Below are 1,130 nucleotides of genomic sequence, written 5' to 3' on the forward strand. Positions count from 1 at the left end.
TATTGTATAAAAGATCATACAATTTTGTTTTAAAAAAAATGACTTTGAGATATCCAAAAAACTTTCATTTCTAACAAAATATACACTATATTAAGTTTCCTTTGAAGTCATACATCTTTTGTATATAAGGAATTTTCCATATTACGTATTACATTAAAACTTCTCCGAAATGCAAACATTTTTTAAAGGCCTTGATCTTTATATAACCATGAAAAATTAATTTTTCTGAAAATTAATTCTACTATTATTTGTGCCTCATCAAGCTGTACAATTGTTATCTACGGTATTATTTTTTACAATCTAAAATAATAGAGTTTTAGAAGATAAATTAAACTAGGACCTTACATCTTATATGCACCTTACATCTTATGTATGCGTGATCTTTGATTGTCTGTTATTTTAGTGTGGGCTTACCTTTAATTTTCGCTCCAAGATCGTTCCAAACTTCAACTACATTATTTAATATTCATATAAATATAAAAATATAAACATAATACGTAATATATAAAAAAAATGTATACATATACGTGTACACATTTATACGCGTACACGTGTACATGCACAATTGATCAGGACATGAAAACATATTCAGAAATGTCACATTAGGATGCCGAGAGTCGGGCGGAAGATATTTACTTAGATTGAAAAAAACAAGGATGAAAGGCGCCGCGTGTCGCTTACCCCGGATCTACAATAGGGTTTTAAGCCTTAAGCCATAAGAAATGGGCGAATCACAATCGCTTATTCTTCTCGGATTCGACTGTAATTGGTCAGTTTCTTACGGCATAAGGCATAAAACACCTATTGTAGATCCGGACTTACATGTGTTAAGGGGAACGCATCTATAAATATAGTTTGATTTTCATTTGTTCTTTGAATAGCTGTGCAATCCGCAGTCAAAATTCAAGGGAATATTATCTATTAAGAGGACAGAAAATGTCGTTATTGTAACATTTTTACAAGTACACCGTTTTCACACAAGTTATGGACTATCATTTTCAGTCAAAAAATCGTCGCAAGAAACTTTTTCTTCAAACAATTGTATCTTGCACAAAAATTGATGAACAGAAGAAAAGAGAGTTTTGTAGGAAACGTTATAAGCCTTAATTTGATATACTTTATATTTCTTA

This window comes from Trachymyrmex cornetzi, unplaced genomic scaffold, assembly GCF_001594075.2.
Source record: "Trachymyrmex cornetzi isolate Tcor2-1 unplaced genomic scaffold, Tcor1.1 scaffold1061, whole genome shotgun sequence".
NCBI classification, from domain to species: Eukaryota; Metazoa; Arthropoda; class Insecta; order Hymenoptera; family Formicidae; genus Trachymyrmex; species Trachymyrmex cornetzi.